The 27,926-nt window shown below is 57.0% G+C and overlaps 1 protein-coding gene across 11 annotated transcripts in view; it reads left to right on the top strand.

The window, feature by feature from the left end:
• The first annotated feature begins 4,232 nt into the window (after positions 1-4,232).
• PTPRS (protein tyrosine phosphatase receptor type S) overlaps positions 4,233-27,926 on the top strand; it is a 122,400-nt gene continuing 98,706 nt past the window's right edge. For 10 of the 11 annotated variants that reach the window (XM_048927841.1, XM_048927842.1, XM_048927840.1 and 7 more), the window contains exon 1: positions 18,761-18,891. The gene's annotated coding sequence lies outside the window, so the exon portion shown is untranslated. Of the gene's footprint in view, positions 4,295-18,760; positions 18,892-27,926 lie in introns of those variants that run through there. The other variant, XM_048927833.1, reaches the window with a different exon arrangement.

The raw sequence follows: 27,926 nt of genomic DNA, 5'->3' as shown, positions 1-27,926 counted from the left end.
TCGGGGTGAACTGGGACTACGTGTACCCAGCACAGGGTACCTGCAGCAGGAGAAGGTTGGGGAGAGATAGAGCAGAGTGAAATCTGAACGGGTGCATATGGGCTGTGATGTCACACACCCCAACAGCACCGCGTCACAGTTGGTGCCAACGTCAGCCGGGATGATGCGCACTGGCTGCAGTCCCTGCGGGCTGGGGATGTGGGTGCCACGCACCTCTGCTGCAGGTTGTGTGCAGGTCAGCGCCCGCTTCTGCCTGCTCAGCAGCCAGGCTGAGCTTCCCGAGCTGCTGGAGTGAAAATTTCAGCTCATTAATTAAGCTCAGAAAATTAGAAAGTGGGCTAAATATAGCTGCCCAATGAGGCTGCAAAGCAAAAGGAAAACACCCTTCCATCGCCTCGCACACCCACCCACCCACTCTGGCAGGCAAAGGAAAGACAGAAATTCCCATTTAAACACCATTCCACCGTGCAGGAGTGAAGATTAGGAGGGATCTGTGGTGCTGTGAGTGAGAAATTCAGCGAGAAAGAAGATGTGGGCAAAGGGGCTCTCACCTCTTCTGTGCCTGCAGGGATGTGGGGTCTGGGAGATAAGGTCCTGCTTCCCTGCAGGGAATGGAAGGGAAGGGAAGGGAAGGGAAGGGATTTTGATCTCCCACCTTGAGGGCAGGCAGAGCATTAAAACCTCATTTGTTCAACACTGAGAGCACTGGAGTCCCATACGGCACATTTCATTCAGCCTTAGTAGACTGTTTCTCACTTTATAGTCTGGATGATTTAATGCAGTCCAAACAAAAGCTGCTCTCCCTGCCCCAAGCACAGCAGCTCCTGGTCACACACTGAGTGCTGGAGGGCTCACTTCCTTGCCAGGTCCTATGGGACACACAGCAACGTTCACATGTCTTGGGTTGCAGAATTGCCACCACTTCCAGTTTCCTTTGGAAGGACTTTTCCATAAGGAGGCCCCAGCTCCAGTGTGGGTGGGAGAACTCAGGGATGGCTGCACCACGGGGAGCACAGGGGACAGCAACCACCAGAACACCCAGGTTTGGCCCCACAGAGCAGAGCGTGAACTCCAGCATGGATGAGCAGCTGAGCAAAAAAAAAAAATCTCTCCTGGACTCAAGGTGAGGAGGAGGGCTGCAGCCTTCCCCCCGGCATGCTGTGTGTCACAGTTGCTCCTGCAGCAGGCAGGAGGATGCACTGCTCAAGCAAAGCGGTGCACTCGCACACAGTGTGAGCTGGAGCCGGGCTGAGGCACTCAGAGCCATTTTTAAGCTTGGAAGTGAACAGGATTCATCAACATTTTATAGCTTCTGCTCTGCAGAAATGGCGACCACAAGCCAAATGCTTCTGTCCTTTACCTTCCTGCAACACCAATGACTTTGGTGCAATCGAAAGCCAGTTCCAGCCCGTAATTTTTCATTGCAAAGACAGAATTCAGCCCGTAATGTTCTTGATAACAAAGTACCAGTGACACAGCTGAAAAACATCAGAGGAGCAAAGAGCAGTGAAAGCTTCCCTGGGCTTCCATATGGCATCGCTCCATCTTGGACCGCACTGTCGTTATATTTCATCCAGCTTTCGCTGTTTCTGTGCAATCCGACGCGGGGAAAATGTTGATGTGAGGACGCCGTGCAGACACAGCTCTCCTCTCCCACCAGTGTGCACACATTGGTATTCTCCCCCGAACCGCGACGTTTTCAGAATGTTTTGTTAAGTTAATTTGTATCCGCAGCCACTTGTGAATTTTTCAGATTATTTGATCTGTAACTGAACTAACACGAAGGTAAGTCTTGTTCTGCAGGAGCAGGCGGTGCGAGTCTCATGTGCTCAGTGTGTGCCCACGCCAAGATCCCCAGGCAGCATCAGTTCCCCTTCAGAAGCTGATGTCTGCTGCGTCCTGCGTGGCTCCGGGGCTGATGGGTCTGACCTGCGGGGCACCGACCCCCACTGTGCCCCCAGGCTGCTCCCACTGCCCTGGAAGCTTTCTGTAGGACATGTGGATCTGGGGGTCCCAGCCTGCAGCCCCACATACCCGTGAGCAGGAGAGGTTTTGCTGGAGGACTGTCACATCCCTGCGCATCCTTGTGTATCCCTGCCCATCTCTTCTATCCTGGCACATCCCAGCCCACCCCCACAGGGCTGCAGACTCAGTCCCCCCCCCCAGCATTGGCATTTGTTGGCAGCAACACGTGGCAGCTGTCTCTCCTGGCCACAGTCACACTGCTCTTTAACGTTTTGTTTTACCAGAGTCAATTTAAGAACTGAATTCAAACACCAAGGGGGAGAAGCCCTCGTCCTGGCACTGAGCACCACAGAGCAGAGCCCGGCCCCATCCTCCTGACCCCCGCCCTCCACATATTGATCAGCGCTGATCAGATCCCTCCCAGCCTTCCCTTCCCCAGGTGAACAGCCCCAGGGCTCTCAGGCTGTCCCCATCAGGAGGTGCTCCAGGCCCCCACCATCTCTGCAGCCGTTCCCCGTCTGCCTGGAACTGGGCAGCCCAGCTCTGGGTGCCGTGCTCCAGCTGTGCCTCCCCAGGGAGGAGCGCCTTCCTCGCTCTCTGGCCCACTGTGCAGTGTGCTCCAAGGAACCGCTGGCCCTCGTGGCCATAGGGCACACTGCTGGCTCAGCCAACTGCTGGTCAGCCATGGCACAGCTCTTGGTCAACCGAGACGTCGGCTTTCTGGGTCACGGTGGCAAACTGCTGGCTCACGGTCACCCTGCTGGCAACCGGGATCCCAGGTCCTTCTCTGCAGAGCTGCTTTCCTTGATCGGCCCTCAGCCTGTCCTGATGTGCCGCTGTTCCTCCCCAGGCGCAGGGCTCTGCGCTCTCTTGTTGAACCTCATCAGGTTCCTCTCAGTGTCCAGGTGCCACTGAATGGCAGCATGGCCTGCTGGTGGGTCAGACACCGCTCTCAGTCATAAAATACACACGGAGGCATCGATTGTGATCAAATATCTCCCGTTTCCAACACGCAGCCTACCCAGAAACGTGAGCATCCTAATTAAAAGTATGTTTGAGAGTTGAATTGCAAATTAATCAATTCCTTCCTTAAAAAATAATTAAATAAATAAAAATTAACAACGTCCCGCCAAGCAAGACCAGCACGGGATGGTGAATAATTGATATCCACGTTTCTCCCCACGCCTGATCAAAGGATGCGATCGCGTGACAAATGGGGAATTACTGCGACACGTGTAACAGCCATTAGGAGCACAGATGGGGCAGATAGGGGCGGGGGGTGGAGAAAAGGAGCTTCCTTCCCTTCCCCTCCTTTTTCCTTCTCTTTTTAATCCCCCCCCCCACCTCTTTTCTTTTCTTGACGTCTTTTAATTATTTATTCCCCCCCTTTATGCCCATTTTCCCATCCTCAGAGCACCTTTCCACTTCCCCCAGCACCACCAGGCTCAGTGCTCCCCCACTCTGCCCTCTGTGCTGCTCTCACATGCTCTATTTTTTACTCCCCCCCCTCTTTTTTTGTAATTTTTTTTTGCATTCGAAAATAAGAAACGTACAGAACAGGAGCAGAGGAGCAGTACTAAACAGGAGAAACAAAATATGAGAATTGGATTATAGGGGAGAATGTATCGAAAATACAAGATGTCAGAAATGGGTAATATTGAATACTGGAAACAGATTAAATATGGCAAATACATAAAATAGAAGAAATATACTGAATAAAATGTATTTAACGCGGGGAATAGGTTCGGATACAACAGGAGAAACGCATCGAATAAGGCGCGTATCAACAGTAACGCGTCGAACGTGGAAAACGCAACGATCGTCAACGCCGTACCGAACAAAGGAAACACGTTAAAGAGGAGAACCGCCGACGACGGAGCCGCGCTCCGCAGCCAGGACCCGCAGCGCGCCGCTGCCCCCGGCCAGGACCCACCGTGACGTCACCGCACGTGCGCGGGGCCGCCCCCCGCCCCGCCCCGCCGCGCGCGGTCCTCGCGGCCGCACCGCCACGTGTTCGGCGCGCGCGCGCGGCCCCCTTAAAGGCGCGGCCCCGCCCCCGGCGGCGCGCCTCGCCCCCGCGGTGACGTCGCCCCCCGCGCCCCCGGAGGGGCCCCGCCCCGCGGTGACGTCAGGCGGCGGCGGCTCGGGGAATGACATCACCTGTGCGAGTGGCCGGCGGCGGGCGGGAGCTCGCGCCGCAGTGTCCCCGCGCCGCGGCCCCAGCGCAGCCGCCGGGCGGAGGGCGGAGGCGAGCGAGCGGGAGGAGCGCGGCCGCGGCCCTCGGCGCCCCTCCGCCGGCCGGCATGGCAGCGGGCGGCCGCGCCGCCAGGTACGGGGAGCGGCACGGGGCGCGGTGTGGTGCGGGGGGGGGGCGTTGCGGTGCCGTAACGGGGGACGAGGGGCGGGCGGCTCCCCGGGGGCTCGTTGTGGGGACGGGGGCGGTGGCACCGAGCGGCGGGGGGGGCTGCGGTGGGGGACGGGGATGGGAGGGGGCGCGCCGGAGCCCCGGGACCGTGGGTAGGATGGGAGCTCCGCGGGCGGGGAGCGATCGGCGGCACCGCGGGGGGTTCCTGGGGCGCGTCCGCTCCCTGGCGGGGTCCGCCGCCGGTCCTGGCGCTGCGTTCCACTCCCCTCCATGCCGCTTTTCCACCCCCTCGCTGCGCTCCCTCCGCCTTTCGGACGGAGCTCCGTTCCTCCGCCGCCCCTGATGGTGTCCATTGTCCTCGCCTCCCCTCTGTGCCGCGTCCCACCGCCCGCAGCTCAGGGCTGGCGGTGCCGGCGGGGCGATGCCACGGCTCGTGGGTCCCTTCCCCTGCGGCGGGGGCGGCTGTGCCGTCGCGTTTGGTTATTTTTGCCGTTATCCGCTGCTTTTCCCCTTCCGCGAAATGCGATCGCTGCGGGCGGACCTCGCGGACGTGGCTCGGGGGGGTCCGGGCGCCGTGCCCGGGGCCGTTTCCCACCCGCCCAGCGGCGTTGCGCTGAAATCCGCTCCGGGAACGGCCGGTGCGGGGCGCCTGGCGGGGAGGATCCGCTGTGGTGCTGAGGGTACGATCGTGGGATAACGGGAATCGGTGCTGGTGGAGGGGCGGTGTGTGGGAGGTGGGGGGACTCGGCCGCTCCCTGGGCAGTGTTTGCGGAAGCGTTTGCTGAGAGTGAGAGGAAAAGCATTTTTCGGTTGGGATTTTTCTAGCTGGAGAACCCCATGGATGATGGGGAGCACGACGAGAGCCTCCGGGACGAAAACTTCTGCTCCGTTTGCAGGGCTTCGGTGCACGCTCGGTGCCTGCTGTGCGCGCTGCCGTGCTGCCCGGCTGCGCTCGGGTCAACGTGCGCAGCACAGCGGGGCAGCCCGGGCAGCACAAAGGGGTCTGGCCCCGCTCTGGGCGTTGTGTGTCCGCAGCAGCACGACCGTTGGGATTCGCTCCCAATTTTGCTCCCGTTGTCGCCTTGCCCGATGGCGGTGCCCCGTGGCAGTGGGACTGGCCGGTGCTTTTTGGGGGCGATGGGGGTCTGTTCCCCTCCTCACCGCTCATCCCTGTGTGCGTGAGCCGTGCGCTGAGCTGTGAAACACCCTCCTCCTGCAGAGCTGGCGATTGGAAGCCGTTAATTGCTCCCTGCCAGACCGACTTCTCCATTAATGAGTTTGCTGGCACTCTCCTCCTCCTTCCTGTGCGTGGTGGTAAGGGCCCATATTTCAAATGGGAAAAGTCATAAATACTTTGAGTAATGCAGAAGGAGAAGCTTCCAGCTGAAGTGGTGCTGCGTGGTGGGGGCAGCGGGGAGCTCTGTGTGCCCGGGGGTGGGGAGGGGATGCTGGGAGGCGATGGGCTGTGGCTGAGGGCAGTATGGCCTCCAGTTCTCCCTGCCTCATCATCTGGTGTTGGCGTTGCCACCAGGAGATGTGTACGGTCCGCCATGCCTGCGCCCTGTGCTCGCTTTCCCGGCGGTGCCCACCCTGCTACACAGAGTGCTGTGGGTGGGTTCCCCAATGGCTGTCCTCCCTCACACCCTGCCTGCAGGAAGGCTCTGCCGGTTGCCCAAAAGCTCGAGGGCGGCCTGCGCCGGGCGGATCCTGCCAGCGGGGAGATGTGCCGCTTTGCCATGAGGCCCTTGGTGCTGCTGCAGTGCTGGGGCCATGGTGGGGCTGAAGGTACCGGGCTGCAGGGCTCAGCGCAGCGCCGCCCTGTGAGGCGTTCCCAATTAAACAGGTGATGATGAAGGAAGTCTTAATGACCACCTCGGCAGCGTGGAAGAGCTGCAGCCCGAGGCAGTGGGCATGCAGTGTTTGTCCCCTTTCCACATGTCTGTGCCGCTGGGACTCATCGGAACCCTCTGTGCTCCCAAATGAAAGCGCTCCTTTCCCTGCTCCCTGCTGGAAGTTCTTCCTCTTGTGCTGCAGAGATGACAAAGTTCTGAGTGTAGGCCGAGGGGATGAACTGCAGGCGGGTCTGAGCTAATGGTAATGAGTGGAAATACTCTGCTGCATTACAGAGTGCTGCTAAGAAGCTGCTAAGAAGTTTAATCCACAGTTGCTGAACTTTGAGCTTTAAATTCTTCTTATGCAGTTGTTGAGAACATGCGCATTATTCATGACTCCTGTCCCAAAAAAAGGACAGTCTAAATGACTGAAGTTGGCTATCGCTGCCCAAACAGAGCAGATGTTCCCAACTCTGTGCTGCAGGTGATGCTCAGCTGAGGACTCCGCAGCTCTGCAGCTTCCATGGCAGCGGCTGTGCGGATGGGCTGCGCTGCTGCTGGCGACTGCGCTGCTCACAGCTGCTGGGTTAAAACTGGGAGCCCTGCAGTGGCAGAGCTTCATCCCACAGAGCTTGTTGTGCAGTGAGCTGGGACCACTTTAGGGCTGTCTTCCTTAGACCCTTTCTGCTCTTGTCCTCTCTTTCTGATGGTTTGCTTTGTAACTTGACTGATTTTTGTCTTTTTTTTTTTTTCCTTCTTTTCTCCTGTCCTTCACCTCATAAGCCCATGACTGCTGGGTCTGCTCTAGCATAATTCTCTTGAACTTTTCTTCCAGCTTGGCTGCCACTGGCCTGGCTTTGTAATTAATTGAGCTTGGTGGTTTGCACTTGCAGCCTGCACTGTCAGATTATTTGCTGCCCATCTGCACAAACCCTTGTGGAGCTGCATGTCCTACACACAGAGCTCTTTGCAGATGGCCACGTCCAGCAAAGCCCCAGCATCTGGAAAAGGAACATTGCCCTCCTGATGTAACAGTTTTCTTTTAAACTCTTTTAATCCAGGAGATCTCTTGGCTCCAATCTCCCACGTGGACCCCCTGCTGCTGCCCTAGGCTGTTTGGGACTCGCCTGTGCTCCTGCACTGGGGTTGGGAAAGCTTTGGAGATGAGCTGTGTGCAGCATTGTGAGGTTTTGGAGCTGTGTGGGCATGGTGAGCATCTGCAGCCCCTGCCCTGAGATGTGGTTTTCAGCATTGCCTTCTTCCTAACATCATTACCCCTCTGGCTGTGGCACTTGGAACATCTTCACAGAAATAAGCGTCCATGTTCCTGCTCGGGTTCCCTGGCAACACTTGCACAATTAAGAGCTGCTCTAGATTAGAAAGCAGATTGTTTGTCTAAACAGGTTTAAAAACCGATCAAATTAAAGCGGGCCAGGCGACCGATACAATGTGAACACCTCAATTGCTTTAACAGCTGCGTAAATCACAGGAGGTCGGGCTGCGGTCAGGCGGGATGGTTTGGGTTCGGAAGCCTGTGGCCGTTCCTGCCCAGCTCCTGGGGGCTCCGGCAGGGCTGGTTCTGCGAAGCAGCAGCTGAATCACTTGTTTATAGCCTTGTTTTTTAGGTTCTTGCTTTACGTGGCGCTGGCTTACATCAGACCGGTGGGCTGCAGTGTGAGCAGCCGGGATGGCAGAGCCCAAAGGTGGGGATGTGCAGCGCAGGAGGGACGCGGTGGCTGGGAGCAGCAGGCTCTGATTGCACCGCCTGGCTCAGGGGCTCTGCTGCCCTGTGTCCATGTGGCTCTCAGAGCCCATCGGTGTTTGCGTGGAGCACAGAGCCTGGCGGTGGCGGTGCTGCCGTCCGTCTGCTTCGCAGCTGGGACAGCCATGGTGCAGCCTGCCGGGCTCCAGTGCAGGAACATGGCTGGTGCCCCACTTCTGGGCTGTGAGTTTTATCCGGTGTGCCAGTTTAAGAGTACAGCAGGCAAACTGGTCTGCTCATGCTCTGGGAATAATCTGCTCCCTGAAATGCTTGCTGCCCTGTTCCTGCAGGGTGATGCTTTTCACATCCTGTCTGAGCGATGAGTTGAGATATGCTGGGTCCCAACTCCAGGCATGCTCCAGTGCTGTTTGCAGGCAGCGAGCGCCCGGTGCGCTGTGGTGAGGTGGGGCAGCCCTGCGGGGGGTGGCAGACACAGAGCTGGAGGCAAAATGCTCCCGCAGCTTCCACTGCTGTGCTCACTGTGAGCACCCATCGGGGATCGCACATAGCTGGCAGAGAACAGCGTGCCGGTGTGAGCATGCCTTGCACAGCGCGATGATCTGTCTCAGGAAAAACAGCAGCCTTGTGTAAAATTCAGGTCGTCGTCTCTTTGTGCTGCTCTGGTCGTATCTTAGCATCTCTCCCTTTGAGCTGACAATTGTTTTTTGTCTTCATGGCATCCCCATATTGAAATCAGCGTTGTTAATAATTCCGCAGATGCTCTAAGCCCGAAAGGTTCTCTTCTCCAGAGTCTTGATTTATCGCTCCCTGGAGATCGTGTTTCCCTCCATTTTGCTTTTGTGAAGAGAGCGGAGACTGACTACCTGCAAACACGTGTGTGCATCAACGCAAAACCCACAGGAAACGGCTCTTTTCCAACTGGTCTTCAGCTCCGACATGATCGAGCGTTTGCTCCGTTTCCATGAAGCACGGATGGGTGCTGCCTCTGCCCGGCCCTGAGCGCGGCGTCCCTCCTGCTGCTTTCCTTTGTTTGCAGCGCTGCCGGCCGCCAGGCTCTGCCTCCACCCGCACAGCAGCAGGGGCTGAGCGGGGCTTTGCAGCCACCGCGCGATGCTGAGCACCATGCAGGAGAGGCGGTCGCTTCCCTGGGCGCACAGGAGGGCCGTGCCGTCCTTTGTCCCCACCGCAGGAGCTGCCTGGGCTGAATGGTGGCTGTTTGTGGGCCGGCGGCGCGGGAGCTTTTCCCGGGGACGGCAGTGGGGATCGTTTGGTGTGAAGCACACGAGAGGCGTTTTCTGGCGGCCCGTTGGGTGGGCGCGGGTTCCATCAACAAACCATCGTCCCCTGGGAGGACTCCCGTCCCCTCCATGCAGCTTAATGGGATGTCAGCCTGGAATCAGGGGAAGATGGGGACCAGATGCCTCAACCCCACACCCAGAGCCTCATGCAGGGCAGCGCTGGTGCAGGGCGCTCAGACGAAGGCACGGGGTGATGCGGAGGGCCGGGCATCCCGGTTTTGGCCGTGTTTGGCTTGGGTTTGTGTCCCCTGGTCCCTTCCTGGGCTGGCACAGCGCTGTTCCCCCAGTGTCCGCACTGCTGTCCTGGTGCTGCAGCCCCCGGTCGCCTCCTTCCCTGCGAGTCGCCATTTTATTTTTCTTAAACGTTTATGTATAACCGTACACTAACCTATAAAAATTAGTTTAGGATGGCTGCCAAGAAAATCTCTGCAGTGCCTTGTGGGTAACTCCCTGCGAATTACCATAAAAGCTGTAGTGCTGAGGTTGCTGTGGCAGTTGTGAGGATGCCAGTCATAATGCTCGGTATTTAAAATTCAGGGGGATGTGTAATGCCTTCGTGCCTGGATTGCAGCAGCTCGCAGTGTTTCTGGTGTTCTGTGTGCTGCTGCATCCTCCCTCGCTTTTCAGTGTCTTCTTGCGCTCTTTTACCTGATTGCAAAGTGCAACAGGTAGCAAGAGGCGGGCTTGCCGCTCTGGGAGGGAGAGTGGTTTCTGATAGCTTCCTCCCAGGAGAGAGGAACCTCCTGCTTCCATTGAGCCAGCAGCAATATTTCGCTTAAGGGAAAAGCCGCTCCGTAACCCTTCCCCTCCACATCCTGCGTTGCTGTGCACAAGAGCCTGAATGGCATCCTGCTTCCGAGGGCATCGGTGCTGAGCATCAGCTGTCAGCATCCAGCCCCGCTCTGGTAGCGGCTCAGCAGTGCTGCTGCTCGCAGCGCCCGCGCGTCGCCCTCAGTGCTGCTTTGCTGCCCGCGTCGGACATACGGAGCGCTTCTCTTCATCCGCTGCTCCCCTTCCAGCGCAGAAATTAAGGCGATGCAGATCTGCAGTACAGCTTCGGTCGTGGAGCTGCTCCACTCAGTGCTGATCTTCTGCTCGGAGTGATGGATCTTTTCATTTAAATTTTGCCGAAATATAATATTCATCACAGTGTCAGTGTCCCACCTTCATTATAGCTAACTGATAAACATCTCTAATCTGAGAGTGATCTCCCCGCCCTGCCAGAAGCCGCCTGAGGATAATGAATACATTTTTAGAGCTAGGAGAAGGTGTCTCGGGGCTGTGTTCCTGCTCTCCTGCCTTGTCTGTGCGTGGAGAATCGCTTGCCTGGCTGATAAATGAGGCAAGAAGCAAATGTGCTTTTCCTGGGGCTGTCAGTGGTGGTTGCACGGAGCTGTTTCTGTGCAGGGCTCCAACACAGCGGTGACTGGGATGTAACCCGGTGTCCTGTTGGTACATGGCTGAGTTTTCTGCTGTGGGATTTCTGGAGGGCCCCTCAAACACAGCTCTTCGTGCTGCGTTTGGGCACAGCGTCAATGGGCTGCACCCTGCTGGGCTGCCTCCACTCGCAGGCTTGCTCCTGGTCCCATCTGCAGCAAAAGGCACAGCGATGTCCACACGCACAGCAGGGCTCGTGCTGCTCAGATGGAGCCTTTTACCCTCCTTCCCATGGAGTGCAGAGCAAAGGAGGCAGCAGGCAGGAGCCGACAGCACTGTGTGGTGCCCAAGAGAGGCTGCGGCTCCTCTCCCCCTCCCAGCACCTCTCACAGCATGATGGCTGCTGCGTCACCAGCTGCCGTGGAGCATCGTTCAAAGTGCTGCTCACCTCCTTCCTTCCCACTGGCTGTGTGCTGAGGAAGGGCTGCTGTTGGGTGGAGGAGCTCGATGTCTGCCGTCCCCACGCCTGCTCCCCAAAGCGAGGGGAACCCTGCAGTGCCAGAGATGGATTTCGTTCACCTGTGCAGTGGTGGTCCTGGATGCGCTGCTCCGCTTCCACAGGGAGAGCCGTTGGCTGGTCGGCCTCTGAGTGCTGCTGGGAAGGAGCCTGTTCTGGAGCGGTTCTGGCAGCTCTGCCTTCCTGACCTGCAGCATCAGAACCAGTGCCCTGCATGTCCCCAGCAGTCCTCGCTACAAACTTTACTCCTCGTGCTGCTTTTTCTGCAAAGAAGGGCTTTTCCTCTCCCTACACCTCCGCTTCCTCATCTGCATTTGACCCAGAACAAGCTGAATCCTCTGCTTCGGGATTTCCTGTCACCTCTGTTGCTCTCTGTTGTCCATGTCCTCACACGTGCAGCGTGTTTCTGTCCTGCTGCAAAACGTGTCAGTGGGAGGAACGACTCCATGACTTTGGACTGCTGGGATCTGCGTGGTGTTTGGGCACCGCTCATCTGCAGCTCTGCGCCCTGACCGTCCTGTGGGAGCTCAGCACACAGCTGGGCTGAGGGCAGCTGAGCAGCAGCAGAGTTTCCTTCCTCCGTGCAACTGAAGGGTTTGTTGTGTGGTGCTGACAAGACAACTGATTTCTTCCAGAATGCCAAAGCACAGCTTGGCACCCTCAGCAGCTGAGGATGACCCTGCTGCTGTGCTCCCAGGTGGGACGGAGCGGAGCTGGGTGCAGCGCAGTGACGGCTGCATTCCATTCTGATTCCTGCACCCCGCAGGGCCGCGGTGTGGCCAGGAGGTGTGGGGCCACAGGTGTCCCTCTGCAGCTCCTCCTGGAGGAGGTGATACCTGTGGGTGACTGTGGCACGTCCTGTGGGCTGCAGGACTCTCTGGTGCGCTGGCCTGAACAGAGCAGTGGGCTGCATGGAAAAGCAAAGAGGTGGGGATGATCTGAAGGGTTTCTTTGGAGTTGGGCTGGCAGATGCTGGGGCATGGGCTGACAGCCTCCTTGTGCCCAGCGGGTCCCTTTGTGCAGAGCTGGGGTGGCTCCTGGAGAGCTTCTCCTGACCTTTCCAGCTCCATGCCCTCAGCTGTCACCAAGTGACACGGTGGCATTTCATGTCTTGAATGTCTGAGTAATCTCATAAAGATAAAGCCAACACAAATGAAACACATTGGCTTTTGTGTCCGACAAAATGGATTTGTTAACCTGAAGCTTCAGCTTTCAGCTCAGGGGACCCTTCCGTGTGGGCAGCTGATGGATGATGCTGGAAGGGGAGGGGATGTGGGTGGGAGTGGGGCTGTCCAAGGCGTGGGGCTGCGCAGTGCCTGCTTCTGCATCACCCAGCAGTGTCTACACCGCACGTGACAGGTAGGAGATGTGCACCCCCGGCTCCTTCCTGCTATCTCTGGGGAGTGGGAAGCACTGTGTGTGCAGGAGGAGATTATTTCCTCTGCTTTCGTGCTTCTGCTGCAGAGCTCTGGTTTGACTTAATGCTGTTTAACCCCGCTCTGGGGATTGGCATGGAGAGCCCTGGGTCCTTGGGGAATGGCAAAGTTGCTTTCTCCGCCTTTTTCCTTTATTTCTAAATTAAGATAAAAGGAAAAAAAAACAAACAAAGAAGCTCCCTGAGCAAGCGTGGGGAGAGCCTGCTCCCTGCTTTCCTGGGGTCTCTGTGAGGGTGGTGCTGGGCTGGAGCAGAGACTGAGGTCAGAATTCCGCACTCGGAGGGCAGTGAGGCCCCAACACTGCCCAGAGCTGTGGGTGCCCCATCCCTCGATCTGCCCATGGCTGTGGATGGGCCCTGGGGCGGAAGGTCATCTGTGGGGCCTACAGGATGAGGGCACCAAAGCTCTTTGTGTGGTTTCTTCTGGGGTTGTGTGACTTGATAAATTCATTCCCTGAATCCCCAGGACGTTGTTGCTCAGCAGAGCTGTACTGGGGACATTCTGTGTGTCACTGGACTGGATGTCCCCAACCATCCCCAGGGGACACGGCCAGCACTGTCCTCACAGCAGCAGAAAGCACCAGCACTGTTCCAGCCAAAGAGCTCTGGGTCCTCATGCATCTGCTGCTCTGAGCTTATTTTCACTGCTGGAACAACCCTGTGGGAAGGCAAAATGGGGATCCCGAATCTTCCTGCATACCAGAGTGGACAGGAGTGGATCCTCACTGCCCCAAACATTGGGGATGTGCTGCAAAGCCTAAAGCTGGATGTTTTCTTTGAGACCAATGTCCCTCTCTGGGCTGGAAGCAGAGCAGAGCTTGGCCACAGCAAGCCCAGCAGGGCCACCAGGAGCACAGCTGCCAGAAGGGCCCCAATGGCAAAGGGGAAATGCCTTTTGTGCTTCCTATGTCTGAATGCATGTGGGAGCCTTGGGCACGGCTCGTCACCAGCTCGGGGGAAAGGCTTGAGCCTTCTGCCCAGGCTCTGGTGCCATGGTTTGTGTGTGTGTGGCACGTCCTCCTGGATCCGTCGCCTTGATTTAAAGATTTGATGCATCCTGCTATTTAAAAATAAATAGCTAGTTATTTTGGGCTGGGGAGGCAAACAAATCAACAGGCCGGTGATTTCTTCAATCATCCTGCATGCGGCACAGGGGAAAAATTAATAAAGTACCTGCCATCCCCAGAAGCTGTTTGTTAAAGCCAATGATAACGATGGGCAGAATTGAGTTCTTGCTCATGACGGGTTTGCTCACGCTCCTGCGCTCCTGCTGCAAGCATCGCCATTCCTGCTGGCCCTGGGGGAAGCAGGCAGTGAGCTGGGCTGTGCCTGCAGCCTCCATGGCACCTCCCTGTGCCCCAAGAGTTGGGATCCTGTGGGTGTCTGGGGATCCACCGAAAATCTGCACTGTCTGTGGGACCGCCGTCCTGTGTCACTGCTCCTTTGGAAGCTTCCAGGGCTTTGCAGAAGTGCTGCTGGTGGAGCTGCCCCGTGTGGTGATGGCTGTTGGAGTTGGGAACAAGACAGGGTCCTGCCGGGCTGCCTGCCATAGCAGTCATGGTTTTCCATCACATCTTGGATTTTCTCATGTGTAAAACGGGAACACATGAAGCCGTCCTTCCTTAGGAGCTCAGCACTAAGCCCACATTAAATCCAAGAGCTTCTCAGAAGGCATCAGAGAACCTGAGGAGAGCACGCTGTCCCTGGTTGAGCAGCTGCTGGGCTGTCGGCTGCTCTGGGTTTGCCCTCCAGAGGTTAAGCAGGAGGTGTTTGGCTTCATCCTTGGGCCTGTTCAGCATCAGGAAGGATGGAGGTGGTAGCTGCTGTGCTGTGTTTTGGGTTAGTTGGTTTTTTTGGTGATGCTGAATTTTCTCCTCCCCAGCAAAATACAGTGCATGGGGCCGCTTGCGTGCCCACGTGGGGAGCGCAGCTCCTCCTGCTGACAAACCTTTGCTGGGTGCCCGGCTGGTGGGTGGGTGTGAAAGCAGATCTGCATTTAGCTTGCTGCTGGCAGGGCTTGGGGAGGAATGTAGGGAAAGTCCCTCCAGAGCTCAGTGTGGTGGAGGAGTGCAGGTGGTGTGAGTGGGGATGGGGTGGGTGTGAGGGGTTGGGTGGGAGGCAGCTGGGAGGGGCTGTGGGGACGATACTGAGAAACTGAAACCAAGAACTGATGGGCGTTCTGGGCATTTAAATTGAGCGACAGCCGTATTCTTAAGCCACTGGTGTCAAATTGTGTGGGGTGGAAGGTTGGCCACGGGCATCTTGCTGTGATGAGGCAGCAGCAGCCCCTTCCAGGTGGGTTTGTGGGGGGCTTGGGGTTCCCCTGTCCATCCATGCACCATCTTTGTGAGCGGAGCTGTGAAAGAGCATCTGCTGAGCTGAAACCTCATCGCTCATGGAGGAACAGGGAGAGCTGCTTTGTGCCACACGCGAGCAGCAGGTTGGATTCCAAGCTGTGTCTTTGACTCCAGATGTCCATCTTAAGGCATCAGCTTCAGGGCTGAGCTGTCCCCAGGGGCCTTCACTCATTTTGGGGAGTGGGAGAAGCTGCCCCCCCCGCCCCAAGGATGGCTGCACCGCAGCTCTGAGCTGGTCCTGTGCTGATGGGGAGCGCGGGCGGATCGGGGCCTTTTCTGGCACAGAAAGGACAAATTAAATAAACATGCTCAAATGCTTAAACGTTTGTTTTTTAAATTAGCAGCAGCTTTTTTACATTAAAGGATGTGGATAGGCTGCTGCGGAGCTCTTCAGCAAGTTGTTTTTTTCTTCCTGGTGCTACTTTTCCAGAGCAATTCCTGATTTAAAAACCAAATGCCAAAGGCAGGCCAAGTCTGAGGCTCGTTCCTGTGGAAGGTGGCGGTGGGATGTTGAGCCATGGGCCCCGTTTGGATGCATGGTGACACTTTGAAGGCAGCAGCAGCCACACGCTGTGCCCCGTGGGCACTGCAGGAAAAGTTCTGCATGCTGCTTACCCAGGTCTGCAAAGTGCAAAAACCCCAAAGCCTCCTGCAGGAAGGTTTGGAGCTGCTCTGTGTGGGAGTGCAGCTCTGCAGCCCTCACACTGCAGGTTTGGGACCACCATCGCTTCCAAGGGTGGCACACAGTGAGCCCTCCTGCTCTGTGCCTCTGCTCTTTGCTCTCTTTTATAGATGGTTGGATTCAGGCACTGAGATCGCTCCGCTTCTTTGCCATTGCAGGATAAGGAGGTTCAGGTGCTGCTCTACTAGGAGCCAAGATTGCTAAATGGCATCTCTGGGAAGGCCAAATGCACGTGGATAGATGCTAATGCTCCACGCTGACCTTGCATTGGTACCCATGGAGCATCCCATGAGCGCCATGCAGGGGGAGGTGGGGCTGCTCCATTCCCCTGCTCTGTGCCCAGCATAAGGGCGAGCCGATCCCGTTCTGTTGTTGTTTTGTTTTTCCATATTAAAGGTTTCATAAATGGAATTAAATACTGTGAAACTTAAGGTAATTAAATGTGAAAGCAGAAGGAAAAAAATTGTAAAGCGTCCTCTCCAGGAAGCTAATAGGCTCCGTGCCTCCTTATCTTAATGATTTTCATAATTTGGCTGAATGCAGAGATAATGGATCTGATGAACCTTTATGGAGCTAACTTTAGATTTAATGGGCTCCTTGCTGGGGAGCGGGGTGGGGGGAAGGTGCAATCAGAGCTTTTAGGAGGGAGAGCGGAGTGAGAGAAGCGGACCTGAACGGCCAGAAGGGTTTTTGGTTTGGAAGCTGCTCTGAGTTCCGCCTCCCCACCTGGAATTCACCTCGGAAATCGCCGTCGGAGCCCGCGTGTTTCCTCGGCTCAGCTGCCAGCGGGTTCTGCCTTTCTGCAGCACCTCTGACCCTCCCCGGGACGAGGAGCCGCAAAGCCGGGATCATCTGCGTTAATCTGGTCTCATTGAGGCGGGATCAGTGAAACCACCTCGCAGATTCACTGTATTACGGAGCAGATTGAGGGACTTAGAGAGCAAATTTAATAAATATCATTTCGATATTACTCGGTGGAAAGGAGACCAAAAAGTCTGCTGATCTGCTGCGTTTGGAGCACCCAATGGAGGGCGGTTCGTGGTGATGCGTGGGGCTTTGGGGCCCCGCGGTGCCTCCGTGCTCCCTGCAGTTCCCAAGGGAATCTTTGGGCTTCTGACACAGTCGCAGCCCATTAGCAGCTTTCCAGTGGAAAAAACTGAACTGCTGCAGCAAGCCAAGGGCACGGATGGGGGGGTGTCCGGGGAAGCTCTGATTACAGGGAAAGGGAGAAAGCGATGGGAAACCCCAAAGCCTCCTAGCAGGGTGAGGTGGTGAGGGAGGCTTCGCTGTGCTGCAGGCACTGCTGGCTGTGGGTGCTGTGGGTGCCAGGCTGTGCAGCTCGCCCAGCAGTGAGGGCAGCTGGGGGCTGCTCGGTCTTCGTCCCCAGCGGGACCCCCTGCCTGCTGCAGAAACACGGCTTAGGAGAAATGTGCGACCTCTTGCTCACCCCTTTCCACTTCTCCTCTCGCTCTGTGAGATGTTAAAAAGAGGGGAGGAAAAAATGAAAAAAAAAAAAAGAAAAAAAAAAAAAACCTCTTGTCTGTGGCCAATCCAAGGAGGGCGAGAGCTGGAGACCGTATCATTAAAATGCTAAAAATGAGTGTGCTGAAAACAGACACAATTGGGTATTTAAAGCTCTGAATGAAAAGAGTGTGTGTTAGCCGGCTTGCGGAGAGCTGGTCTCCCAGAGCCGCTGGAAAATATGCGGTCAAGCCCGTGCCATTAACTTTTTGTTTCTGGTTTGTAAAGTAGCTGTGAAATTTGCCGGGGGGGAGGGGGGAGTTGTACCCCGCGTCCCTGCCGGGCTGCGCTCAATGTCCCGCGCACCTCGAGGCTTTTGCCGTCCCACCGCGTGCTCGTGGACGCGGCCCCCGGTCAGCGGGGTCACCGCTGCCAGCTCCGCTGCTCGCAGGGCGGCTCTGGGGGGCTGCAGCTGACCGCTGCCCGAACCGACGGCATCGCTTGTGTGCGGCTCCTTCAAGGCCGGGCGGCTCGGGGCGCTGAGCAGCTGCGCGGGGAATTTTGGTGCCTCTCTTCTGTTCCTCGCGCAGTTTTGGGCGCTGTGCTGGTGTGGGTTGCTTCTGGGCACGGGCACGTACACAGGTTTCCCTCGTGTGCATATGCGGAGGGACCTGCGTGGGCACAGAATGCCCCCAAAACTTCTCCTGGAGCAAGGAATGAGTGCCAGGCTGGGCTGGGCTCCAGCGAGCGGGAACAGATGAATCAGATGCAGAATGGTGAAATCAAACCTCGCAGAGCATTAAAAACAACCCGGCTCTGCGAGCTGCCCGCTGCCGTGCAGGGAGCCCCAGCAGACGCAGCGAGGAGGGATTCTGAACCGAGCGGGGATTTTTCGGCCCCTCCCGGCCGTATCGTTTGGCTGCCGGCCCCGGAGGGGAAGTTTCACCCCTCCTCCCGCGGCCTCGGATGTCGGGTTGGCGAGAGAAATCCCATCTGTTTTCAATCTGGATCCTCACTTCCATGCACTGCGCGTTCCTCCTCCCCGCGCTGTGAGCGCCCGGCTGGGGCCCCGCTGAGGCTTTTTTTTTTTCCTCTTCTACAAATGCACGTGGCCTTCTGTGCCCCCCGACCCCTCCTCCAGGCGGTGCCCCAACCCGCAGCTCAGCCCAGAATTCCCCAACGACCGCTGCTTTCCAACTCCGAGCGGTCGAAAAACAGCAAAATATCTCAGCGTTACGAAAAATAAAACAGTGTTTGGGGGTTGGGGAGGAAAGAAAAAAAAGAAAGAGGGAGGGGAGGAAAGGAATGTTGACGTTGTTGTTGTTGTGAGTTTCGTGTTTGGGGGTTTTGTTCGGTTCCAACTCTTTGGGATGATTGGAGAAAGAAACAAACAGAGCGTTTTGTCCATGCGCGCAGAACGGCGCTGTGCGATGGGAGCGGCGCGGTCGGACCGGACCGAGCGCTGCCGCGCGACCTCCAATGGGAACCGCAGCGTCCCGGGCCGGGAATCCCTTCTGTCTGCAGACGGCCGAGCCCAACGAGAACAAATGCGGGCGCTCGCGGCTCGCGGCGGGTCCGTTTTAATTTTTGCTCCTCTCAAAGCGCCGGGAGCTCAGAGCTGCGCACCGCCCGAACCCCGCGGGCTCCGCAGAACGGCTGCGGGGCGGAACCGCTGAGCGGGTCGGGGCACCGCGAGGCCCGCCGGCACCGCCGCCCCCGAAGGCTCCCCTGCCCGCGGTCCCCCCGCCCGGGGCCTCCCGCCCCGCTCCGCTCCGCTCCCCGGCCCCGCCCCGGCTCCTCCCCGTCCCTCCGCCCGCGCTGCTCGCGGGGTCGCGGCGCCCGATGGCTCCGAAGGCGTCGAGGGACGGCGGCCGCTCCGGTAAGTGCGCCCGTTCAGGCCCGGAGGGATTCTTTGGTTTGCGGCACCTTTTTGGAAAGGCGCTCCGTGCCTCCGGGCTGCGCGCCGTGCGGCCCCGTTCTCGGCTCCTCCGCTCTGCCAAACGAGGGGCGAAGCGTGGCGGTGTGCGCGGCCCTGCAGGGACCCCTTCCTCTGCGCTCCATCTTTGTGTGTCTGTGTCCGTGTGCGTTTGTTTCCCACGCTGCAGTCGCCGTTATTCCGTGACGCAGCAGCGGCTCTGCCTGGTGCTGAGCAGTGCCCCTTTCTTACGGTTTCGGACTCATAAATGCGACCGCAGAAACGTGAGACGGGGGAAATCTGCTCCATTTTGTGCCGGAGCGGTGCGGGTGGAGCGCGGTGAGAAATGGCCGTGTTTCACCCCGCGCTGCGGGGAAGGCAGAGCGGTTTTGTGTCGCAGGTAACGCTGACGTCGGGGCTCCGACTCGGAGTTCGCAGCAGCTGCGCTGATTCAGAGCCGATAAAGGGAACGTTTGAAATGAAATCGAAGCGTATTTTATTCGTTGGCGGAAAACCCTCCCGCAGTTAAAGAAAAAAATGTGAAGATGAAGCTGATGGCTGCTCAGTATGGAGAGCGGTTTCAAACATAATGTTGTGATTCCTGGTCTCTGTGCTCCCTCCCTCCCCGCCCCCAAAAGCAGCGCTCAGCGGAGCGGTCCCGGCTCAGGGCTGCTGTGCTGGGAGGAGGCAGCGGCGAACCGCCCTCATAGAGGGCTCGTGGGCCCCCTCAGCGCCCAGATGGCCGTGCGGGTTCCTCCGTGTGGGTCTGTGTTTGGGTCCCTCTGCATTTGGGGCCGCAGTGCCCCGGTGCCGAAGGATGCTGATGTTTACTGACAGACAGATGCTGTCAGGTTGGGTGGTTGGTTTATTTTTCCACCCCAGAAAGGAGGAGGTGAGAAATGTGTGCTGCTCCAACGATTTGTTTGTGCTCTGCGGTGCGGAGCTGAAGCGGTGCGGTCCCTCGCATTGGGCTCTGGGGCTGGAATGGCTCCAGACCACCGCCCCGCTTTTGCTTCCGCCCTCAGAGTAAAACCCATGGAACCCCACAGCCAAACAGGCGGCGTTGGTGCAGAAGTGTTGGAAGCAGAGGAGACCCGATGATGCCTTTGGCTTGGGAGAGCTGCCTGCTCCTGGGGAGTGGAGGCACCGCAATGAGCTGAGGTGTGGGAGCGTGGGGCAGCCCTATAGTGTGGGGCACTGTGCGGCAGCGGAGTGAGCGTCACAGTGAGGGTGTGAGGAGATCCTTCATTGCCCCGAGAGCTGCAGAAGCAGGGCCTGGCATTTTATTGTGTTTCGTCGCCTTGATCACAGAGCCTTCAAACGCCCTCCTTACCCTCACTGCTGAGTCTGGCCTGTAGGTACAGATTCTTCCCGGCGCAGCTATTTCACTAGATTTAATCTCTAAGGAGCGTGCCAGAAAAACAGCCTTGGGGAAACGGCAATCTGAGAGCTTCCTTGTCTGTAAAATGGGGATAGCCATGCGTAACTCCTTTCTGTGAAGTGTCTCAGGGCAGCCAAAGGCACTGAAGCAGCGCCGGTTGGGAGCTCTCAGCCAAGGAGGGCTGAGTTGGCAGCAGTGGGGTGTGGGCAGACCCCTGCTGTGCGTCCTGCAGGGCCCAGCAGCGAGGAGCTGCCTGCCATCGCTCTGCCAGCAGCTGCAGTGAAGCCACGACTCGTTTGGTGCTGACTTCTGTGCAGTTGTAATGACTTGGATTTAAGCAGGTGGGTGGTGCTGCATCCCCTGGTGCTGCCCCAGCTGTGCTCTGCCCTCTTACAGGGACTGGGCACCCCAGCTGTGCTGAATTCTCAGCAAGGTTTTGCTTTTGGAGCCAACAGGGACCACAGCGCGTCCCGTGGCACGATGAAGTGTCAGCTTGTGATGTTTGAGCTGCTTTAATGGTGCCAAGACTGAAATGGTAAAAGTAAGGACTGTGGAAAGTGTGGGGCACCCTTTGTTTAAATGCTGATGGTGGGAGAATATCTGTTGGAAGCTCTCTTGGAAGGAGGAGGGCCCTTCCAGCACGTTCCTGGGAGCAATCAGCTGTCAGCTGTAGAAAGGCTCAGTCAGAGGCACCTGGGGGTGTCACGGCTGTGGGTGAGCGAGGATGGACATCTGCTGGGACAGACGTCTGCCAGATGCACCATGCAGCACCTTCATTGTTGCACACATCTTACGTCACAGGTTCGTGTGCTTTGGTCTCTCCCTGCGCTGAATGATGGCCTTTGCTGTCTGTGTGCTGTGAAGCCGTACTGAGGCCCACACAGAGGTGGTGGCTCTGTGCATGGCTTCAGCACCAGCTCACAGGCTGCAGGACGGCACCCTGGGATTTGGCTCAGTCCCTGTTTGCCGTGAGCAGCGCTCGGCCCATCGCAGCTCCGGGAATGGAGGCCGCCCCTCCCCCCCACTTACAGTAATTCTTAAATAGTTCATTTGGGCGTAATGCTTCTTTTTGCAGTTGATTTTCCGTTACAAACAGATTTTCTGATAATGGTACCTGTGCCATTCAGATGGGATCATTATTGTAATAGCAGCCAGTATTGTTGCAGAATCAGTATGTGGAATTTGTGTGGGATCCGTTATGATGACAGAGGTAAATCTGTAAATAAAGGGATGCAGTGACAGCAGCACTACGCCTGGTGTTACACTGGCAGCCATGGGTGGGACCCCCCAAACCTCAGCCCCCTGGGCGGGGGGAGCAGACGGGGGCAGAGCTCAGAGCTCGGGCTCTTGGTGCTCAGCCCACGGAGCCAGGAGCTGATGGAGAACCCCGCTGAGATGCTGCTGCTGTGCTCCTGCAGGACGCTGGCTCTGCGGGCGCAGGGTGGATGGGTTTTCGGTGGGGTTCCTGTCGGCTGGCCCCGGCCTGCCCCTCACCCTCAGGAAAGGCTCAGAAGTGCGTTACGATTTGCGATTCTATGCTTCTGTGATGGGAGGATGGAGCTTGAAGCTGTAAGGTGCCCAGCGGGACCCGACGGGCGTGGTGTCGGCAGCGCGATCCCAAATGCCAGCCAGAAGAGAACGGGAGGAAATCGGTGCGCTTGAGGAGGTGCGGGGGTGCGGGTGGGGATCGGCCCCGCGCTGCGCCTTCTGTGAACGCAGCCACGCAGGTGGGCGCCGTGTGAAGGCGGCCGGCTCGCTTTAGCGGTGCTGCCGATCCAGCCGGCCGGTCTGGCGGGGCGGCGGGGGGATCAGAGCCGCGGGCGCACGAAGGACGCCGGGAAGCGCTTTGTGGCGGCTGTGTTCGAGCAAAGTCGCCGCTAATGCCGCTCCAGCCGTGGTGCGGGCGGCGCACAGATGTCTTCTCGGCTTCTGACTTATTTGTTTCAAATAAAATCCCTTCCATTTTTTTCCGCGGTGAGCCCTGGTTTAAGTCCCTGCTCCTAGAGGGGGTCTGGAGCCCTCCGGCAGGATGGGGTGCAGCTCAGGGTTTGTCCCCCTTTGCCCAGGGGACTGCCGGGCCCGCGGCCCTTGGTTTCTGATGGCTCTTTGATGGCCATCTGGTGCCAGGACGGCTGGGGGTGGGCTGGGGGCGGGGGGATTAGGGCTGGGGGAGGGCGCGGGTAGGATTTCAGCGCCTGCTGCAGGTAGAGGGAGAGCTGGGGGATTAGGGGTGTGTTTATGGAAGCTGCGAAGAGAAGGTTGAGAGAGGGGGAGGGCTTGGAAGAAAGCAGTTTCTCCATTTTCCCCTCGGGAATGTCACTGGTTTGTGCTGTAAGGAAGCGCAGGGACGTGCGTTTAGGGCAGGGGATGAGAAAAATCCACAGCAAATCTGCTCTGATCTTCTGCGCCCGACGTCCTGACCCTTGGGAATCCTCTCTGCCTGGCTGGGGTCGGTGGGTTTGCTCCCTGCTGCTTCCTGTGGATCCAGTGACCTTCTCCTCTCCCCAGAGATCAGCTTAAATTAAAGCATTATCCTTTACTTAAGGAAGCAGCAGCCTCTCCCTGCACTCCGTGGCAGAAGCTGTGTGTCCCCATCCGTCTGTCCTTCTCCCGTCACCAGATGGCCTGCAGGAGCTGGGGACGCAAAGCTCTGCCTCTGTGCTCCCTGAGCAGGAGGGGAAAATCCCAGATTCTGAGAGCCTCCCAAGGGCAGTTTATTTCAGCATGAAAGGGGAAAGGTTTGCCTAGGGAGATCCGTTATCCTGCCACGTGTCCCTGTAGCCGTAGTGCCAAGCTGTGGATCTGCCTTTGGAATTTGGGGTTCAGAAGGTTCGGTTTCTCCACCATCAGTGGATTTGGTGCTGTGGGTGCTGCACGACACCGGTGCCATCGCTGTGAGCCGTGCCTGGGGCTCAGAGCTGGGCAGCAGCGTTGGAGTGCTGCTGAGATGAATGGCTGCCATGTAGGATGGCAGCAGTGCTGCCTTCCTGGAAGGGACGGGATTGCAGTCCATTTCCAGGAGCCCATTTCTCTTGCTGGAGGTGGGTGTCACACAAGGGCGAGCGCTGCTTGCTGAGTGCAGCCGGTTCCTCACGGTGAGCCTTGCTTGTGTGCCATCAAACTGCTCGACAGCACGTTCCAGAGCAATATCCTGCAGTGAGTGATGGGCCCGCGCTGTGCTTTATGCACTGCCCTGAGAGGTGGGAATGTGTAAATCGCGCCATCCGAATGATTTAGCCCCAGGTAGAGCTGTGATTCAAAATGAATTTCTATCCCTTCTCCTCCCTTGTGCCGGCACTGGAGTAACTGTGTGCTATAAAACAGGAGGAAATTGCAGCAGTGCATGGGGCTGTCCCCGTCCCCTGTCCCCGTCCCCTGTCCCCATCCCCTGTCCCCATCCCCTGTCCCCATCCCCCGTCCCTGATCAGGATTTGCCAATCTAGCCCTCAGCACAGAGCACACAGCTTCCATTACGCTTAATAGGGAAGATGAGTGACATGCTAAAAGTGGCTTTAGGTTTTATGCAAAGCCAATGATGCTTAAGCCAGCTGGTAGATTTTAGGTTTCTCAGCAAGTTTCGTTGGACAAAAGATTCCTTTGGAAAGAATCACAGATCCGGAGTGCAGCTCTGACAGAGGGCAGATGGGGGCTGTGTGGGCTGTGGGTGGCTTGGATCTCATATCAGTTCCCTGGGGAGGTGATTTTTCCCCTCCTGCTTTGGGGGGAAATCAGCAAAACCAGGGAGCGAAGGCAGATATCCAGGCTCAGTCACTCCAGGGTGCAAAGCGGGGGCTGAAGCCCAAAGCCCCCATCACTGCTGGGTCTCGGCTTCTCCCAGTGTGGATCTTGACATGGGTGCTCTTGCTTTGAGGAATTCGTTACCCCACCTTTACTAACTCCACCGTTTTGGGCTATAGAAATTAAAGCGTGCCTGTTATTTCTAGAGGGAGCTGCCCAGTTGCTGCTCCTTACCTGTCAAGAAGTGGTTTTGTGGATTGCCAAATAAAATTCCCGGTTCAAAGTGTTTCTGTAATGCGTTAAAGTTTATGGGGCATTTAACAAACTTCCTTCGTGTGCGGTGGTTTACAGCAGCCAGCAGTCAGTGCCACATCCCAGCCATGGCCACTGCCTGCTGGGTGACACAGCCACCTCCGCTGGGAGCATCACAGGGTGTGGGTTTGTCATTTCTGCTAAATTTCTACAGGTGTAAAAAGCTGTTAACAGAGGCTGGATAACGCATCGTAAGCTGTCTTATTTTTTATTGTAGATGTAATTACAATAACGTGTGCACATAATGCTGTGAGACCTGTTCAGCAATGGGGGTTTGTGCGCCGCTATCGGTGACGGCGGTGCTCAGGGTGGGATGGCAGCTGCGTGGTCCTGGTGCCTGCCGGTCCCTCTGCGTTTGCTGTGCAGGCTTCCCATAGAGTGCCATAAAACCCACTGGCGTGGGAGCAGTCTGTCATCGCAGGGTGTGGAGATGGGGCAGGGGAAGGCATGTCAGCAGGTTTGGAACTGGAGTGATCTCCCCGTGCAGTACTAAAAACCACACCAATGTGCAAGGATACAATAGAAGGAAATTCCATTTTGCTCTCCTAACGACCAACCTTCCTCACGTTCCTCCCATGATTTATATAATTGCTGAGTCGCTGTGATGGAATTACAGCTCCGTGTGACGCCATGGGGAATCAATCACAAGTGGCGTTTCCCCTCAGTGGTGGTGGTGGGTCCTGGCTCAGTGGTGCTGCAGTGCCTGGTGGGCACGAGCTGCCCTCGCAGCGTCAGCCTGGAGCTGGTGTGGGAGCTTCTGCCTGCGTGTGCAGTGGGCTGAACAGCACGGAAAGCCCACAGCTGGAGCTGCTGGGAACGGCGCAGGGCTGGGCTCGGGGATGGGCTGCTCCGGCCTCGTGTGCCGTGGGAGTTGTTTCAGTGCTGGGCTGTGGGGCTGGAGGAGTTTCCTCCTCGATCACTGAGTGTGCTTTGGGAATCGAGGATGCCCTTTTCTGACGGGTTTCTGGATTGAAAATTCACACCGCCCTTTGCAGTGAGCAGTAGCTGGGGTAATGCACTCGCCCTGCACGTCTGGCTCGTACTCTGGTTGTGATGGGCGGCTCTTGCAGCCGGCTCTGCATCAGAACGTATTTCAGTGGATCTTGCGCTGCTGCCCTCTGTTCTGTTTGTGTCCCCAATGGAGGGGGTCCTGTCCAGTGGTCCGCAGAGCTGCCAACGCAGCATCCCCTGCTCTCCTGCGGGACAGAGCTGAGGAAGGCAGGGAAGTGGCGCTGCTTCAGATGGGCTCCGTTTGGGGTGGGTGGTGGGGATCCCGCTCTGCGACTGCTCCTGTCGCACTCCCTGGAGAATCCCCCTCTCCCTCCTCGCCTCGCTGGAAGGGGATCACAGCTGCTGAGCAAATGTTAAGATAATAGTGTTATTACGGAGTAATTATACCGCGAGTTATTGAATTAAAAGCAATGAGATTGCCTGTAATGCTGACGGGAGAGGAGGGAGAGGCGGTGGGAGATGGGGAGGGGGAGTGCAGAGAAAGCCCCATAAATTTCCTCATCGAGAGCCCCTGGGCTGCTGGGACCAGAGCGAAGAGTGAATAAGAGGGAAGCTCAGGGAGCTGATAAATAACACATTTCCCTGAGAATAGACAGCATCGTTAGAAAAGTGGCCCTGCGTTCCATGCGTGCCCGGCGATGAGGCAGGAGGCAAGGTGGGGGGATGTCGTGTGGCTGTGAGCTGGTGGGGAAGGAGGTACATCAATCTCTCCTCTCAGAAAATAAATAGTCAAAGATTTATGTAGCAAAACTTCAGTAACTGGCTGTTACTGCCAGTTGACTTGGCGTAACAGCCCCTCCATCAGTAACTTGGGTTGGTTTTACATTTTTCTTAATGTTTCTTGGGGTGAGGCTGCTTTTCAGTTTAACCCAAACAAGATTTGGCTTTTTTTTTTTGCTTTTTTTTTTTTGCTTTTTTTCCCCTCTCTTTACCCCATTAATGCCCAGCAAAGCCGGTTCCTTCTTTTATCTCCTCCTCTCATCCCAGGCAGGGATTTACCTATGAGCGCAGCATCCCCAGTTCAGCGTCGCTGCCGCTGTGCTCACGATGCTCTGCATTTCTGCAGATCTGTGACAGAAGATCCCACCGCCCTGAACTGTGAACACAAGCAGCTGAAACGCCTCCCAGAAGGAGGATCAGATCGCAGTGTGTCACAGAGCCTTCGCCCGAGCCTCCTCCTCCTCCTCCAGTGCCTCAGGGATGCTCTGTGGGCATGGGCAAACTGCAGAGCATCTTTGGGCTGCACAGCCTTTGGGAGCCACTGAAGTTTCATAGAGAGATGGCGTGAGACCCAGCTGTGTCTCCATGCTGTCCCAGCAGGACGTGTTGCTGGGTGGATCGGGGGGATCAGGAGGAGCAGGGATGGTTCCTGAGAAGTGCTTTGGTGGGCGCGAGGGAAGCGTGGGGCGTTTACCTCCCTTTGCAGTCTAAAAAGCCCTAATAAAAGTACACAACAAGTGCATTAACAATGGAACTGTTTCGAGCACTATTAAGCTATTACAAAAGAATGGAGGAAAATCTGCCTGGCATTATGTTCTCTGCCACGAGATGTTTAAATTAATACCTTTCCCATAGCAGCTCCTTCAGAAATCTCTTAACCATTCCCAGTGGATCAGATGCTCCTGGCGTTGGTGGTCCCTGCCCTCCTTGCTGTCGCATGGCACTGGGCAGGCCGGGCAGGGCGCTTTGCCGGTCCGACCCGTGGGCTGCCCCCAGCTTTGGTGCAGGGATTGATGTGAGCCATCGCAGCCCTGCAGCCTCTTGGGGGGCCGTGCTGCCCTCCCCCCCGTGCTGCTGCCCTGCAGTCCTTGATGTTCTGCCTGCGCCGAGCCGCTGCCGCTGCGCCGTTTACAGCTCTGCCCGTACCCGTCTCAGGGAAGCCCATAAACCCCAGTATAATGTTATTTATTTGTAAAAGGCAATTTGTAAAGATCTGTCTGGGGGCTGCTGTCACCATTTCCACGGGATTTATTTCCCCTTTATTTACAGTTTATGTGCATGTATAAGCCGTTCTTCTTCCCCATCGTAATCTGAAACTCGGCTGTCCTCTGGGCACTGCAGGCACCATTGCCAGCAGTGGGGTGTGGGTCCCCAGCTGCCTCCCATGGAGCTTGGCTTTAATTGTGAGCATGGAGAGGAAGATATGTGTTACTGCACCGAGCTCGGGTCCCCCTCATGCAGGAGGGTTCCTTGGTGCTGCAGGGGTTGTATTCAATTCTTGGTTTGAGTTTTGGGTCAATAAATGAAGAACTTCCTAGCTTTGGTGGTGCACGTTGCAAGGAGCAGTGCTGTGTCTGCAAGGGGTTTGGGGCTCTCGCTTCACCCACACGTAGCAGCACTGCATGGAGCAGGTCAGTACCTGCAAATGTGGATTGAAGGACATAATGGCATCCAGCAAAGGGCTGCCAAAATTTGGCGTACGCTCGAGATTTTCTTTGTGCTTTATAGCAGCCTTCCAAAGTGAAGGCTCAGCTCCTTTCTGTGCTGGGTTTCCTTGGTGGCAGACAACGTGTGCCTTAAGGGGAGCAGCCAGGAGCTGCTGTGGGTGTCGGCATCC

The sequence above is a fragment of the Lagopus muta genome, chromosome 26 (genome assembly GCF_023343835.1).
Source record: "Lagopus muta isolate bLagMut1 chromosome 26, bLagMut1 primary, whole genome shotgun sequence".
Lineage (NCBI taxonomy): Eukaryota > Metazoa > Chordata > Aves > Galliformes > Phasianidae > Lagopus > Lagopus muta.
Note: the sequence above shows the minus strand (reverse complement) of the source record. Positions and strands in the feature narration are given on the sequence as shown.